Raw genomic sequence first — 18,351 nt, forward strand, 5'->3', positions numbered from 1 at the left:
AGTCAGAGGAGCAGTGAGTTCTCTTCCCTGTGGATCTCTGCAGGTGATTATTGAGGTGTTCTAATGTGGAGAGACTCTTCTCTGCCTCTTCAGCATCATGAGGTTGTTGAGGCTCCCCAGAGGATCCAAGATAGTGAAGTATCTCTCCTGTGTGAACAACAAAGTCAGACAGATGATTAAAGGCCCACAACAGCAGAAATCCACTGTAAAAGGTGATGCCAACAGCGTAGCCATGATGTTATACAACAATTGATATCTGTAATGAATGTTAACATGATTTAACAATTGTCTTAAAATGAGCAAGAACAGTCATATTTTGTCTTGTTTTCACATTAGTAGTAACATCGATGATTGTAGGCTAGAAATAAATTATTAGAGTTGTTGAAACTCTAAGCAGTGTGCCAGACGACTTTTGGTCTCCAATATAGGCCCTTTCTGTGTTTGCTAAAATTGCGGCACGAGGGCAAAGCACACAATTTGGTTGCAGAAACTCATCCCTGCTAATGAGGAAACCACTAGTTATGGATGTAGTATATCTGGTAATGAGGAAACCACTAGTTATGGATGTAGTATATCTGGTAATGAGGAAACCACTAGTTATGGATGTAGTATATCTGGTAATGAGGAAACCACTAGTTATGGATGTAGTATATCTGGTAATGAGGAAACCACTAGTTATGGATGTAGTATATCTGGTAATGAGGAAACCGCTAGTTATGGATGTAGTATATCTGGTAATGAGGAAACCGCTAGTTATGGATGTAGTATATCTGGTAATGAGGAAACCACTAGTTATGGATGTAGTATATCTGGTAATGAGGAAACCACTAGTTATGGATGTAGTATATCTGGTAATGAGGAAACCACTAGTTATGGATGTAGTATATCTGGTAATGAGGAAACCACTAGTTATGGATGTAGTATATCTGGTAATGAGGAAACCACTAGTTATGGATGTAGTTGTCACGTCCTGACCCTTGTAAGATGTCATTTTCTATAGTAGTGTGGGCAGAGCGTGACAGGGGGTGTTTTTGGGTGGTTTTCTATGTCTATGTTTAAGTTCTAGTTTTTCTATTTCTATGTTGTTGTTTTTGGGGTTGATCTCCAATTGGAGGCAGCTGGTCCTCGTCCTTGTATTCTGAATATTACAGCACACTATCAGGAGTGCTACTCAAGGAAACTCACATTAAGCTCTGTGTCTATTCACTAATTCACCACCATGGGGGAAACTCAGGGGAGTTCTCATAGGCTGACAGTAAAAATAGCCTCCATTTACAGGTTGCATATGAGTGCATTTCACATTACTTTGGATTATAATCGTAGGGCTCGTTTGAATCTCCTGCTTAATATGTTTGTGTTATTGTCGCAAATCAACTGCTTTACACTTAAAAAACACTTCAACCAGTAAAATGCTCTTTGGCTAGCTTTAACATCAGCCTGACAATGAGGGTTTGTACACTAAGTGTTTAACAAATTGGCCCATAACTTCACCTAACAATAACAGAGACCTACTGTAGGACCCATAACTTCACCTAACAATAACATAGACCTACTGTAGGACCCATAACTTTATCTAACAACGACATAGACGTAGGACTATAAATCATTTAATATTTCAGGTGAAACATGGAAATTAAAATGTTCACCAGATAATTTTGTGAATAATCCCACTAGGCTACTCTGTAATGTGTTGTCATTCTAAATGTCCTGAATAAAGGAAAATATCTCTGTGTGTTGTACAATAGCCTATCCACCAAGGAACAGTTCTCTACACATTATGAGCAAAGTAGGGATGTTGGATCCAACGTGGAGCATATCTCTGTGCACAAACAGACTAACGAGACCCTACTGTAAATCAGCCAGACAGTAACACATTATAAACATCGATTTGTTTGGGATGTTGGATCCAACGTGGAGCACAGTATAACTGTCTTTACCAGAGTAATGAATGAAGAAGCACTTTGGTTGTTGTTGCATGTCGTGATGTTTGTCATGTGACTGTCATTCAGAAATTGATTTCCTGGATCAGCTGATAATAGTTGAACATGTGACTGTAACTAAACAGCTACAGTATTAAGAATGATGTGTAATTATTGAAGAACCGCGTTAATCACAGTATCCATTTGGGTGTTGTCAATAAAGTTAAGGTGACTCTAGGTTAGAACCATTGGATTTAGCAAACTCTGAAATGATTTATGATTTCTGTGCCCATGAAAACAATTTTTCCAGCGTAACATAAGGAGACACTAAATGTTAAGTAGGTAGAGAGCATTTCAGAGATCTGAATACAAAAAACTGTCCTAACAGGACAATAACCTAAACCACAAGGCCAAATCTACACTGGAGGAGCTTACCAAGATGACATTGAATGTTCCTGAGTGGCCTAGTTACAGTTTGGACTTAAATCGTCTTGAAAGTCAATGCAAGACTTGAAAACGGCTTTCTAGCAATGATCAACAACCAACTTGACAGAACAGGAAGGATTTTAAAAAGAATAATGAATATTCACATGAAGATCAGCCTCCTATTGGATGACATCACGACTTCCCATCAAGCCAACTCCTTGGAGGCCTTACTATGACATCACTCACTCCGTCTAGTTTGCAGTTGTTAAAAAAACACTATTTTGCTCAAAACATTTATTTGTTTCCCATTAGTGTGTTTATACTTTACTGTATTTATATATCACTTTTCAACAGGAAAAGTTTAAAAATCCCCTGGAGGACTTCATGGACAATTCATACAGTACAAAAACATATTCAAGTGTAGAATGCCCTTTTAAAAGCACACATTAGTTCAACAACTGCAGAGTTTGTGTCCCTGTTTTATAAGATAGTACTCACTGTATTTACTGGTGTTAATCAGATCAATGTCCCTGTTTTATAAGATAGTACTCACTGTATTTACTGGTGTTAATCAGATCAATGTCCCTGTTTTATTAGATAGTACTCACTGTATTTACTGGTGTTAATCAGATCAATGTCCCTGTTTTATTAGATAGTACTCACTGTATTTACTGGTGTTAATCAGATCAATGTCCCTGTTTTATTAGATAGTACTCACTGTATTTACTGGTGTTAATCAGATCAATGCCCCTGTTTTATTAGATAGTACTCACTGTATTTACTGGTGTTAATCAGATCAATGTCCCTGTTTTATTAGATAGTACTCACTGTATTTACTAGTGTTAATCAGATCAATGTCCCTGTTATATTAGATAGTACTCACTGTATTTACTGGTGTTAATCAGATCAATGTCCCTGTTTTATTAGATAGTACTCACTGTATTTACTGGTGCTAATCAGATCAATGTCCCTGTTTTATTAGATAGTACTCACTGTATTTACTGGTGTTAATCAGATCAATGTCCCTGTTTTATTAGATAGTACTCACTGTATTTACTGGTGTTAATCAGATCAATGTCCCTGTTTTATTAGATAGTACTCACTGTATTTACTGGTGTTAATCAGATCAATGCCCCTGTTTTATTAGATAGTACTCACTGTATTTACTGGTGTTAATCAGTTCTCCAGTCTTCTCTTCTTCGTCCTCCTCTAATGTGACAGTAATCTCCCCCTCTTCATCTTTCACTCCATAAACTGCATCCTCCTCTTCTTTTACTGTAACATCCTCCTCCTCTTTCACTCTGAAGGCGTCTTCCTCTTCTTTCACTGTAACGTCTTTCTCTTCTTTTTTCACGGTAACAGCCTCACCCTCTACTTGTTTTTGTATTGTAACAGCCTCCTCTTTCACGAGAGCTTCTTTCTCCGTCCAACAGCCCTCTTCTTTAGCAGGAGAGTAGCTTAGTGAACTCATGGTCGGGGATGTTAGCTAGCTAGGCTAGTGCTAACTTAACCAGCCAGCTAGTTGACTTACAACGTAAATATTAAATTAAATGGGGTAGCTAGTTGTTTCCACATAAGTATGTTTAAAGCAAAGTGACAAATAAACCACGAAATTGTCTAAAGAACTTGAATGTTCCGACTTTGTCGTCTAGCGAGCTACCGAGGTGGATGCAGTTGTTGAAGAAGCGTTCCGTCCACTAGATTATACGTCACACTAGAAACATCGCCTGAAAGACACATGTCGCCATCTGCTGTCTGGAGGGAGGAAACGCAGTTGAGGAGGGAAAACTATTTTTCTTCTTCATTGAATTATAATATTATAAAGCAGTTTAGGGAAACGTTTTTTTCCTCTCCATTAAATATGAATATTATATCAACACGTATAAAGAGCAACAAGTGTTGTTTGATTAGTTCAGATTTTTTCTGAGAATTTAAAACAAACTCTACATCTACTCCACATCTGTATTTCTGATTCGGTCAAATAACTAGATATCAAAATAAGCACCTAGTTATTGATATCCTTGATAAAGATGAGCAAAAATTACTGTATAAAATAAATAAATAAACTTTACCCACTACCAGGATATTTTAGCCCAAAACCTGGTTACCTCTCTGCTAGGAGGCTGAAACTTGGCCATAAGTGGATCTTCCAGCAACATCCATGAAGAAATGGTTAATTGGGCACAAAATCAACATTTTCAATGGCCATCTCAGTCTTCGGACTTGAACTCCATTGAAAACCTGTGGTTTGAATTGATCAGGGCAGTCCATAAGACAGACTAAATAAATCAAGGACCTGGAGAGATTCTGTATGGAGGAATGGCTTGTTCGACATTGCAAGCGACTGCCGATTGACTGATCTACAAATTCCCTGTTGCTGCTGTTGAAAGAAGCGTTCCGTCCACTACATTATACGTCACACTAGCATCGCCTTAAAGCCCCACCTGATGTATTGTTACACCATGTAGGAGCAGTATAGACCTAGTCTGTTCATTATATACATCTACATGATGTATTGTTACACCATGTAGCAGCAGTATGGAGGTACAGTGGGGGACAAAATTGTTGACACTCTTGATAAAGATGAGCAAAAACGACTCTATAAAAAAAATTCAAATACTGAGCTATATTGTGTCAAAAATACAGGGAAATGATTTTATACTAATACAATAGCTCAGAGAAAGATATTTAGTTTAACATGTAATTCTCAAAAGGTAGGGGTCTGAATTATTGCCACCCATGTTTTCAATACTCCAGCACCTTCCCCTTGGGAGAATAAAGACACTGAAATGTTTTATGAGATTAGAGAACACATTGGGTGGGATCTTCAAGCCCAATACCAAACCAATCAGGTGGTTGTTTGATGAAATGAAGCTTCAGACGCCATTGATGACGTGCTGCTGATAAAGTGATACAGGCATCGGTACACTGCTTTGAAGTTTACTGCTTATCGATTTGGACGCAGGCGTCGTAGCTCCGGTATCAAAAGTAACATCCCTACTGACAACAAGGCAGCAAGAGTCTACCGTGCTAATGCGTTCCCACTAGATATCACAACCACACAGTATATGAAAGCATGAGGTGTGGCTGACGTTTACAAGCTGGAGCTAAATACCGAGCTAGCATACAAACTCTGTAGCACATAGTGCATTGTGGGTAGTTTAGAAGATATCCGGAAATAAGTCAAGAAATATGTAACAACGCAAAAACATAACTGTTTGTACTTATAGGGAACCATATCGTGACTACAACTAGCTTACTACGTCTTTAACCACACTGTGTTGTTACACTAGCGAGTAAAAACGAATGCTTCCTATACTTTAACCTTTTGTCTGAAAATTAAAATAAACATTTTACTCAACTGCGTTACCCACTCCAGTCAGCAGATGGCGGTGTGGGAATTTAAGGTAATGCTGTTGGTGTGACGTATAATGTAGTGGACGGAACGCTTCGTTCAACAGCAACAACAGTTAGTCAGACACCACGGTAGCTTGCTAGACAAAATAGCCAAACCAATAAAGCTCTTTAGATGCTTTCGTGTATATTAGCCACTGTGTTTTAAACCCACTTCTGTCGTCTAGTTAGTTATCAGATTTAATTTCATATTTGCGGTGTTGTTGTTATTAGTCAGCTAGCGGGCTGGTTAAGTTAGCATTAGCCTAGCTAGCTAACATCTCCGACCATGAGTTCACTAAGCTACTCTCCTCCTGATAAAGATGATGTTGTTGTTGAACTGATGTGTGGTGTTAGAGGGGAAATATTCAATAGCTACATCAATATTTTGACTTTTAAATTATTTATTTATGGCCATTGAGTCTTGAAGAATATAACACATGCCTCATGAGCTTAGTTCAACTGTTGTACCCCATCAGAACCCCAAATAAGCTTTTTATACTCCAATGTTTAGAAACAATTTAAATGATAAACAAACACTGTAAACACTCACACTCAAAACATGGTTAAAACTATGTTGATATCATGGATGGTCAGTCCTTGTATCCATAGGTCCGTCTATGAATTTGAGAGTAGTTACATTTCTCCAGCCCCATCATCATCTTATTACCAAATCAGTGGTGGAATTACAGCTTTGTTATTGTTTGAACTGCAGATTAATTGGTTGATTGTGTGGCTTGTTTAAAGGGACAACCTAGTTTTTAAACAGAAACAAAATGGCTGCCCAGAGACTTGGTTTGGTAAACAGCTGAGGCATGGGGGCTGGAGAATTGTAACCACTCTGAAATTCATAGAGAAAGCTATTGTAGCAACCGTAACCCAACACCTAGCAACCTCTTCAAGAAGTTCAGACATCTTGGCGTAACAGTTATAAGCTGTTGACTTGACAGTCGCTGGACCCAGGTTTGAGTTCAGCTCAGGACTACCCCCTGAATTCACTACACTCTGAATACAAGGACTGGCTGGCCATAAGGTCAAAATTATAGTTTTTCACTACACTCTGAATACAAGGACTGGCTGGCCATAAGGTCAAAATTATAGTTTTAACCAGATTTCAAGGCTATACAGTGCTTGTTTACAAACAGTGGCGTTTTTCAAGCTTATGTTTTGGTTTCTGATGGGGTAATACAGTTGAAACATTTGAGGCATTTCTAAGTTATATTCTTCAAGAATCAATGGTTATATAGTAAATGGGTCTTTCTATAACTGCCAGTGTAGATTTTCCTGTGGGGGTCAAATTGTTAGAGCTGTTGATAAGTCATTAGCTGTGTTAGAATACTCATACTAACCGTACTATTTGTGATGTTAATTGAGTATATAGTGTGCTTATTGGTCATAGTATGATATAGTTAGTATGCCAAAACCTCCCGGATGTCGTACTAAATTCGCCATAATATGACGTAAACACGCAGTACGTTAGGGCCCATAATGCAATTCTTCAGGAAATGGGCGTGGCTTCACATCGTTTTCAGATTTGAAGAAAATTGCAGAAAATATGCAGCCGAAGTCCAACGAGAGCCGATACAAATTCATTGCTTTAACTAATTATGACAAATGTTAAGAAAATGTTGAGCAATGTAATAAAATAATTACTTTTCAAATAAGTTACTTTACACGTCATTTTGGCTGACTATTTGCAAGCATGTTATTACAGCAGTATGTACCGGTATGTTAACTAGCTACCTAACGTTAGTTGGCTACTTATACATCAAACTTGCCAGTATATGAACTATATTCTATCTAACTAACTACCCAACGTTTATTGACTTGATTATTCCCGTCATTCTTAGCTTAGCTAAATGGTATAGTCGTTGTGCTTTCTCAATGGACATTCGGGTGCTTTTATAAATTCACTCTGACTATCTACTCTGATTTCAGAGCACTCTCGTCTGAGTACCAGAGTGCAGAATAATGAATTTACTAGCGCTCAACACCCGTTGAATATGTCCAGGTGTCAGTAAACGTAGGCAACAAAAACCGTAAATAAATGTTTTCCAGCAGCACAGTTACAGTCACCCATTATAACATGAAAACTGCCTAACAGCTCTGCTAGGGCGAGTAAAATGGTCAGAGTCTCATTTGTGTCTGGAAGTAGCAAAGATAATATTCAGAATACATTGTGAAAAACTAAAATCTTTGCTCACCATTTTTGCTCCAGGCAGATATACTACATCCATAACTATCGGTTTCCTCATTACCAGATATACTACATCCATAACTAGTGGTTTCCTCATTACCAGATATACTACATCCGTAACTATCGGTTTCCTCATTACCAGATATACTACATCCATAACTAGTGGTTTCCTCATTAGCAGATATACTACATCCATAACTAGTGGTTTCCTCATTACCAGATATACTACATCCATAACTAGTGGTTTCCTCATTACCAGATATACTACATCCATAACTAGTGGTTTCCTCATGACCAGATATACTACATCCATAACTAGTGGTTTCCTCATTACCAGATATACTACATCCATAACTATCGGTTTCCTCATTAGCAGGGAGGAGTTTCTGCAATCAAATTGCCCTCGTGCCACAATTTTAGCAAACACAGAAAGGGGCCTATATTGGAGACCAAAATTCGTCTGGCACACTGCTTAGAGTTTCAACAACATGAATAACTTATTTCTAGCCTACAATCATCGATGTTACTACTAATGTGAAAACAAGACAAAATATGACTATTCTTGCTCATTTTAAGGCAAATTTCAAATAATTGTAACATTCATTACAGACGTCAATTGTTGTCCAACATCATGGCTCCGCTGTTGGCATCACCTTTTACAGTGGATTACCGCTGTTGTGGGCCTTTAATCATCTGTCTGACTTTGTTGTTCACACAGGAGAGATATGGGACTATCGTGGATCCTCTGGGGAGCCTCAACAACCTCTTGATGCTGAAGAGGCAGAGAAGAGTCTCTCCACATCAGAACACCTCAAGAAACACCTGCAGACATCCACAGGGAAGAGAACTCACTGCTGCTCTGACTGTGGGAAGAGATTCACCTCATCAGGCATTAAAATTCATCAGAGAACACACACAGGAGAGAAACCTTATTGCTGTGGTGAATGTGGGAAGAGTTTTACTGACTCTAGTGGTCTGACGAAACACCAGAGAATACACACAGGAGAGAAACCTTATAGCTGTGGTCAATGTGGGAAGAGGTTTGCTGCATCTACCAGTCTGACTCTACATCAGAGAACACACACAGGAGAGAAATCTTATATCTGTGGTCAATGTGGGAAGAGTTTTGGTCAATCTTGCCATCTGACTCAACACCAGAGAACACACACAGGAGAGAAATCTTATAGCTGTGATCAATGTGGGAAGAGTTTTGCTCGATCTGGAGAGCTGACAGCTCACCAGAGAATACACACAGGAGAGAAATCTTATAGCTGTGATCAATGTGGGAAGAGTTTTGCTGCAACTAGAACTCTGACACTACACCAGAGAACACACACAGGAGAGAAATCTTATAGCTGTGATCAATCTGGGAAGAGTTTTTGTCGATCTGGAGTGCTGACAGTGCACCAGAGAAGACACACAGGAGAGAAACCTTATAGCTGTGATCAATGTGGGAAGAGTTTTACTACATCTTTCTATCTGACTAAACACCAGAGAATACACACAGGAGAGAAACCTTATAGCTGTAATCAATGTGGGAAGACTTTTACTCAGTCAACCAACCTGGTATCACATCAGAGAACACACACAGGAGAGAAATCTTATAGCTGTGGTGAATGTGGGAAGAGTTTTACTCAGTCAAACAGCCTGGTATCACATCAGAGAACACACACAGGAGAGAAATCTCATAGCTGTAATCAATGTGGGAAGAGATACTCTGATAAAAGATCTCTGATTAAACATCAGAAAATTCATGAAGGAGTTGTTTCATGATATCAGTGAAATAAAATGTAGAATGTTTTAACATTGTAGTAGGAGTATTTTAATGATGTCACAATGTAGAACCCTAAACGTTTGTCCCCTGTTCTATTGATTTCAACATGATATGGATATTAGCCTCAGGGGGAAAATCCAGGCTCTGAAATGGAAGAGTTACTATTGATGTGATTTAACAAAAAGTACTAACACAAAAAGAGCTGTGTTACACTTACCACGTTGGTGACCCACTGGAATCAAAATGCAACACTTCAAAATGTAGCGAGCTGTTTTATACAAATTGTCCTCTAACCAGGGATGTACACATTATTCCCAGATTCCGTGTGATTTTTGAGCTGTTAGTTTTAACAGGACGTGCAACCTCATCTCCCTCCTGTCGTACAATTGATTTCAACATGATATTAATGAGTGATGACAAATAAGTGTTGTGTTCCTTTATTTAGTGACCCCTACATTTAAATGCATCACTCCAAAATGTAGCTGACTGTCTTCTGCAGGTTGTCCTCTAACCAGTGAGGTAAAATATATCTCCCATTTCCATGTGTTTTTTTAGTTGTGTTAGTTTCAACAGCACGTACAACCTGATTTCCCCCTAATCGATATTAGTGATTTATTGCTACTTGTCAAAACAACAGCGTTTTTGGTGCTTGTACAGTTTTATAAGGTGCTTGTTTTAAATAATACAAGTAATATGATTATTGTGACAGATGTTTGTGTATGTATTACATTTTATGTTTAGGTTTTCAATTTATCACAAACTGTTTCTGCATTTGTACTACTGATTTGGACACGTTTAAACTGTGACATTGGGGATATCTCACCTAGCAAAATGTCGTTGAAAATAAGACTATGCCCGACATACAATATAAGTTTGGTTTTAGTTGAAAGTGAAAGTTGAAAAGAAAACAATTTAATTTCAACATACTTACAGCCTAAAACACATAGTCGCCGTACAATAATCAATTATATGAACAATCCTACATCACTCCAGTATTTATTTACAACATTCAAGTACTAATTGTCTTTATTCCACTACTGAAGAAGCAGGACTCAAACATTCAGCCTGACAAAAGATTCATTTTATGCCTCACCATTAAGTGAATTATTGCTAATACATATTAACAAAGGGGTGTACATTTGGTTTTTATATTTCATGTTTAATATTCATGTAAGATTTAGTAATCATAATTATTTATGCAACCAACTGACAATTTTTGGTACAATTTATATTGACATTGCTGCCCTGCTTTTAGAATATCAGGGTTCATTCTCAGATGTGCCAACACAAATGTACTAGAGCATGACATTGGGGACTGGGCCCCGTTCCAACAACATGCCTATCTAGTGAACCCTGAATAGAGAGAGAAGCTCCGCAGTGAGGTGGAAAGTTACTATGGATATTGCAGGAGTTTCCTCTTGAAATCAGACATGTCCGTGGTAAGGACAACTTGGTTTCTGATTGTCTCAAGGGTGGGCAGTCAAAAAGATTTGTGTTTAGCTAGTGCGTTACCATGGATCACAATGTATTTTGACATTTTTTGACTGCACGTTTTTCCGTATTGGAGATGAGTTTTGTTTGGGCTCGTTCCAAGGAGACGAGAGTTCTAGAAGCTAGTGGGATTTAGGAAGACGAGAGTTCTAGAAGCTAGTGAGTTTTAGGAAGACGAGAGTTCTAGAAGCTAGTGAGTTTTAGGAAGATGAGAGTTCTAGAAGCTAGTGGGATTTAGGAAGACGAGAGTTCTAGAATCTAGTGAGTTTTAGGAAGACGAGAGTTCTAGAAGCTAGAGGGATTTAGGATTCTATAGAAAGAAAAAGGAGTAACAAATAATACTATTGTATATTATTATTTAGAAATACGTGTTTTTTTCTTATTTTTAATTGTTGACAGCCAGTAGACACCATGTTTATATTGGTGAAGGTGAATCATTGTAGTTGATTATAATGTGAAATGGAAGTTGTTTTCTGTTGGTGGTGAGCAAACTTAGGATATAGGATATATTTGTTGTCTTAAGGTGTTACAGGCTTTGGTTTTTCCATTTATGTTTTGAGGTTGGACTTTAGCACGTCTAGCTCGTTAGCACGTCTAGCTCGTTAGCACGTCAAATCGTTAGCACGTCTAGCTCGTTAGCCCGTCTAGCTCGTTAGCCCGTCTAGCTGGTTAGCCCGTCTAGCTCGTTAGCACGTAGAACGCACTGATTGGTGTCACCTCGTTAGTCAGTATGTGTTACACCTGTGCTGGCTTGTCCATCTCGTTAGTGGGAAGGTGTTTCACCTGAGCTGGTCCAGGTTCTATTTAAGAGTGTCTGGCCCAGTGCTCCAGTTGTCTTGATACATGTGGAGAGTCAACACCTTTAGTTGCTCCACCTTTTTGGTTTGCTTCCTGTCTTTAAGTTTGGTGTGGGTTTTTCTTTTGTTTTCCTCTTCTTGGGCAGATTTAGTGGGTCTCATGGTGGGTGTCTTTTAGGTTCCAGTTGTTGTTACTAGTCAACTTTCAGTGGACACCCCCATAGTGTCTTTCAGAACCCCTTCTGTTTGAGAAACATTTGAGATTTTTCTTGGTGGGGAACGCAACAACAAACAATGTAGTAAAACAAGCTGGTATTTTGGGTTGGATATTGCATCCAATTCTTAGTATTTTAATCGATGGCATTTCCATCTTTCAGTTGTTAACCTTCTGTTTTTTATCCACTTATGTTTGTTGTGGTAAATAATTGTTTATTTTTGTTTTTTCCTATGAAGCCATTGTGTTCCATGTCTGAAATGTGCTGTATAAATAAAGCTTGATTTGATTTCAACAAATGAACCCAATGACTGGCCAATCAACAGACTCCTGGTCCCTCTTAGTATGAAAATCAGTATCACGTTTCAAGCCTGCTGAAGACCTGGCACCTAAATGTGACTTCTGTCATCTGATCACTCCAAGCTGCATTAGGTTCAGATCTACCAGGATGGGCCTTTGACAGTCTGGATGCAGCCAGGCCACTGAATATAAATAAGCAACGTAAAGAGATGAATGAGTGGGGAAAAAACAATTTAATAAGAAATGAAGTCACATGTGTTTAGCAGTTGTTGTTGCGGGTGTAGTGAAATGCTTGTGTTCGTAGCTCCAACAGTGCAGTAATATCTAACAATTTCACAGCAAATACCTAATACACACAAATCTAAGTAATGGAATAAGAATAAGAATATATAAATATATGGACGAGCAATGTCAACGCTGCATAGACAGATACAGTAGAATAGAATACAGTATATACATATGAGATGAGTAATACATAGACAGATACAGTAGAATAGGATAGAATACAGTATATACATATGAGATGAGTAATACATAGACTAAGATACAGTAGAATAGGATAGAATACAGTATATACATATTAGATGAGTAATACATAGACAGATACAGTAGAATAGTATAGAATACAGTATATACATATGAGATGAGTAATACATAGACTAAGATACAGTAGAATAGGATAGAATACAGTATATACATATGAGATGAGTAATACATAGACAGATACAGTAGAATAGGATAGAATACAGTATATACATATGAGATGAGTAATACATAGACAGATACAGTAGAATAGGATAGAATACAGTATATACATATGAGATGAGTAATACATAGACTAAGATACAGTAGAACAGTATAGAATACAGTATATACATATGAGATGAGTAATGCCAGATATTTATAGCCGAGGCCAGATACTTTTTCACAACATTTCCAACCGAGACCATCAGGTTTGTCGGCATGATTAGTGATCATACTGTAGCTCAAACCTACTGTGACTGTTGAATGTCTGACGACGACGACGACCTAACTTTATAATAGTTTGTAGCCTACCTACCAGAATCTGCTCGTCTTTCCTTCAAATCATCACATTTATCTGTCTTCTAATGCAGTGGTGTAAAGTACTTCAGTAAAAATACTTTAAAGTACTACTTAAGTAGTTTTTTGGGGTGTCTGTCCTTTACTTTACTATCTATATTTTTAACAACTTTTACCTTTACTTCACTACATTCATAAAGAAAATGATGTACTTTTTACTCCATACATTTTCCCTGACACCCAAAAGCACTCGTCACATTTTGAATGCTTAGCAGGACAGAAAATTGTCCTATTTGCAGACTTGTCAAGAGAACAACCCTGGTCGTCCCTACTGCCTCTAATCTGGCAGACTCACTAAACACATGCTTCATTTTTAAATGATGTCTGAGTGTTGGAGTGTGAACCTGGCTATCTGTAAATTAAAATAACAAGAAAATTGTGCTGTCTGGTTTGCTTAATAAAAGGAAATTATTGCTACTTTACTTTTACTTTTGACACTTAATTAAATGTAAAACCAAAAACTTTTAGACTTTTACTGAAGAAGTATTTTACTGGGTGACTTTCACTTTTACTTGAGTCATTTTCTATGAAGGTATCTTTACTTTTACTCAAGTATGAGAATTGAGAACTTTTTCCACCACTGTTCTAACGTTCTAGAGACATATGAGCCACAGTTTCAACAGACATTTTGTAACTGTGTGGGCTACAAAGTTACTTTCAATTTCATATAAGGAAATAAAGTAACGGCCACTGGGTGAATTCGTTTTGCATTGCCCGGCTCCCCGGGTGCGCAGAGTTTACGCATTTTAGACCATTCCATTGTTCCTTAAAATAAAACTCCACTCACCTGTAGCACCGGGCCATGCAAAACGAACTTCCCACTGTCGCAGGGCACTGAGACGCAGAGTTCTAAACCCAGACGCGTTTCTTCAAGACATCTCTCTTACATTATTTTAGCTAAACATATAATTTACTCGTAACCAAGTTTAGCTGTGTTTTTTCCTCCAAAATGTGAGTTACTGTAGGACTTTAATAATTGTTTACAGGCCTACAAACCCAAAAGGTTTTAATTTGAGAATGTTCATTTGTTGGCTTCAAATATTAAACTGTCTTAAATATTTGATGATTAGTTGAATCAGGTGTGTAAGTGCTGGTCAGAACAAAAGGATTGAGAAACCCTGAGATAAACATAAAACCATATAATGTAAAAGCTCCTCCACCATCTTTACCAGACGTTTTACTGATAACATGTAGACCTACTGATTAGTTTCCACTTTGAAAACTGCTGTCTGTCAGCAACTCAGCTCAAGTAGCAGTTCTACTAACTAGTAATATCTCATTCCAGGTATTCATTCACATACTCTGTCCTTTAGAATGTATTGTTGTTCAGAAATACTTACTTTATTTTTCAATAGTCTCCATATAGTGTTTTCTGCTCTGTCGTCTCAAAATGGATCCTGAACAAAATAACATATTTACTTTCTGTTTCAGCTCAGCCGCCTCCCGAATGGTGCAGAGTCCCGCCTCTTGCGTCACTGCAGTACCTGGTTAGAGTCCAGGCTGCATGACTGGGAGTTCCAGCGCACAATTGGCCCAGCGTCGTCAAGGTTTGGCCGGGGTAGGCCGTCATTGTTAATAAGAATTTGTTCTGACTTACCTAGTTAAATAAAAGTGAAATAAAAATAAAACATATTCCACTAGATGGCAGTAAACACCTGCTGTAACCTGACTTTACAGGAGTATCAATATGATATAAACAGCTAAACTGATCTGAGATCAGCTCTCTTATGAAGACTGTCACAGGTTTACAGCAGTATCAATATGATATAATAAGCTAAACTGATCTGAGATCAGCTCTCTTATGAAGACTGTCACAGGTTTACAGCAGCTGACAGTTGCTACTTCATCGCTACTAACTCAAACTACCTTGGTTTAAATAAAGACAATATATGTAAAGATTAAAAGGTATATAACTTATAAATCATGAGCCTCATCTTGAGGAGTATGTGATTGGATGTTATAGACCCCATCTGAACAGTTTCTTTCCCCATAGAGACTAAAGGACTATGCTGTGGCCCCCACCATCTGGCCCATAGAGACTGAAGGACTATGCTGTGGCCCTCACCATCTGTTCATCTGGCCCATAGAGACTAAAGGACTATGCTGTGGCCCCCACCATCTGGCCCATAGAGACTAAAGGACTATGCTGTGGCCCTCACCATCTGGCCCATAGAGACTGAATGACTATGCACTCTACGCTGCACACCACCTCAACGGGGATGTGGTGGAGGGTAAACACACGTAAACGCACTTACACACCTTTTTATTTGTAAAATAGCGTTTACTCAACACTGTATTTTGTTAATTATCGTTTACCACTTCTTATGCGTTTCCAGCGTTAAGTCTAAATTCTATCGCAGAAACCGGGCCCAGGTTGGTCAGCATGATAAAGAATCATATCTCAAGGTTACTCTGTCTATTGAATGTCTGACTACGACCTAACTTTATAATAGTTATATGTAGCCAAGACTTACCAGAGTCTGTCCGTCTGTCCTTCAAATCAACACATTTATCCTGCTTCTGATGTTGCAGAGAAATGTGCGCTACATTTTGTAACCACAGTTACTTTCATTTTCATATGAGGAAACACGTCAATTCGCACGTCACTGGTGTATGGTTAAATAATGATGACAGAAGAGATCTACTTACTAGTAATAATATGTAATTCCAGGTATTCATTATCTTACTCTGTCCTTTATTGTTCAGAAATACTTTATTTGTACTTCTCTCCATATAGTGTGTTTTCCTCTTTTGTCATCTCACCATGGATACTGCACTCAGCCGTCTCCCCACCCTGATAATAAAGTGTTTTATTGGAATCTTCCACTAGATGGCAGTAAACACCTGCTGTAACTACACTTTACAACAGCATTCCTTATTCATAAAGGCAGTGTCTCAAAGGAGGAGTGCTGAATCAGGATCAGGTCCCCCTGTCTATGTAATCTGATTCATTGTGATCTAGGATCAGGTCCCTCCTCTCCATGTAATCTGATTCATTGTGATCTAGGATCAGGTCCTCCTCTCCATGTAATCTGATTCATTATGATCTAGGATCAGGTCCTCCTCTCCATGTAATCTGATTCATTATGATCTAGGATCAGGTCCCCCCTCTCCATGTAATCTGATTCATTATGATCTAGGATCAGGTCCCCCCTCTCCATGTAATCTGATTCATTATGATCTAGGATCAGGTCCTCCTCTCCATGTAATCTGATTCATTATGATCTAGGATCAGGTCCCCCCTCTCCATGTAATCTGATTCATTATGATCTAGGATCAGGTCCCTCCTCTCCATGTAATCTGATTCATTATGATCTAGGATCAGGTCCCCCCTCTCCATGTAATCTGATTCATTATGATCTAGGATCAGGTCCCCCTCTCCATGTAATCTGATTCATTATGATCTAGGATCAGGTCCCCCCTCTCCATGTAATCTGATTCATTATGATCTAGGATGAGGTCCCTCCTCTCCATGTAATCTGATTCATTATGATCTAGGATCAGGTCCCCCTCTCCATGTAATCTGATTCATTATGATCTAGGATCAGGTCCCTCCTCTCCATGTAATCTGATTCATTATGATCTAGGATCAGGTCCCCCCTCTCCATGTAATGTGATTCATTATGATCTAGGATCAGGTCCTCCTCTCCATGTAATCTGATTCATTATGATATAGGATCACGTCCCTCCTCTCCATGTAATCTGATTCATTATGATCTAGGATCAGGTCCTCCTCTCCATGTAATCTGATTCATTATGATATAGGATCAGGTCCCTCCTCTCCATGTAATCTGATTCATTATGATCTAGGATCAGGTCCTCCTCTCCATGTAATCTGATTCATTATGATATAGGATCAGGTCCCTCCTCTCCATGTAATCTGATTCATTATGATCTAGGATCAGGTCCTCCTCTCCATGTAATCTGATTCATTATGATATAGGATCAGGTCCCTCCTCTCCATGTAATCTGATTCATTATGATCTAGGATCAGGTCCCCCTCTCCATGTAATCTGATTCATTATGATCTGGGATCAGGTCCCTCCTCTCCGTGTAATCTGATTCATTATGATCTAAAAGGCTAAACTGATCCTAGATCAGCTCTCCTACTCTTTATGAATACTGTCACAGGTGACTCCTTGAGATGATTTATAAGTTATATTCTTTAAGAATCAATTAGTATCATTCATTGAACTGCTTTGCCATGAACAGATCTGTGAGGTGTTAACTTAAAGGTTGTATATAGACTTTATGGTCATTTTAATGGGGTTGAACAATAGATGGACCCCACACAGAACTTCCAGCAATGCCACATCTTCAGTAACCAAGTATTCCAGACACTCTCTTCATATGAACCAGTTGTTATTAAATGAAGGTTTGTGGACAGAAAACCTGTGTCTACGGTAGGATTCTAGTCTAATCTGGGCTGGTTCCTCTGTTCCTAGATATTCAGGAACAGTCGGGGGTGGAGGGGGCTGTGGAGACATTATGCTGACAGCGCTTGTGGAAGGGTGGGTAGACTCTGGACACGGAGCTAACTGGAGCTCGGCAGCATCATCGGTGTTGGGCTTGTGGAAGGCTGGGTAGACTCTGGACACGGAGCTAACTGGAGCTCGGCAGCATCATCGCTGTTGGGCTTGTGGAAGGGTGGGTAGACTCTGGACACGGAGCTAACTGGAGCTCGGCAGCATCATCACTGTTGGGCTTGCCGGCAGCCTCGCGGGTTTGATGATGCTGCT

The sequence above is a fragment of the Salmo salar genome, unplaced genomic scaffold, assembly GCF_905237065.1.
Source record: "Salmo salar unplaced genomic scaffold, Ssal_v3.1, whole genome shotgun sequence".
NCBI lineage: Eukaryota > Metazoa > Chordata > Actinopteri > Salmoniformes > Salmonidae > Salmo > Salmo salar.